This window comes from Penaeus monodon, chromosome 23, assembly GCF_015228065.2.
Source record: "Penaeus monodon isolate SGIC_2016 chromosome 23, NSTDA_Pmon_1, whole genome shotgun sequence".
In the NCBI taxonomy this organism is placed as follows: domain Eukaryota; kingdom Metazoa; phylum Arthropoda; class Malacostraca; order Decapoda; family Penaeidae; genus Penaeus; species Penaeus monodon.
The window spans coordinates 35094919-35095440 of NC_051408.1; the positions used below are offsets into that span (position 1 = coordinate 35094919).

General features: G+C 35.2%; 1 protein-coding gene across 1 annotated transcript in view; it reads right to left on the reverse strand.

Moving 5' to 3' along the window:
- The window catches only part of LOC119587959 (heterogeneous nuclear ribonucleoprotein M-like), a gene marked incomplete in the record, with an annotated part of 57205 nt that overhangs the window by 2435 nt on the left and 54248 nt on the right, over nt 1-522 (reverse strand).

Genomic DNA, 522 nt, shown 5'->3' on the forward strand with positions numbered 1-522 from the left:
GCCAAACACTTATATATAAACAAGTGCTATGAAAGTATATTCTAAGTTTCTGTTTCCAACAAAGTCAATATTCATGAAACTTTGTTAATGTATCAGATCTTGCATTCACACCTTTCCAAAAGAGTTATCCCTAAAAGTAGGATTTCTGGTATGAACTCTGAAACATTGCCCATCACCCTGCTATAATTTATTCCAGTTAAGTAATTGTAGCTCACCAGATACATTAAAGTATTGAAAATTTCTGGTGTGTATGAGGGATAAGTAAGAGGGAGGGCATAACCACAGTCCTGTGACTAACAACTGGTCTTACCATCTAACCTACTCCAGTTTATTGTTCTTGCACTACCTAACAAGAAAGACCACTAAATACAAAAGATGCATCACAGTGCTGTCTACTTCTTCAGATTCAAATTCTTCTTGTACATTGTTATGCCATGAACAACTTTCCATTTGAAAGACCAACATGAACAAGAACAATATCCCATTTCCATCACCAAAAACATAGAACCACTCATTTACTAC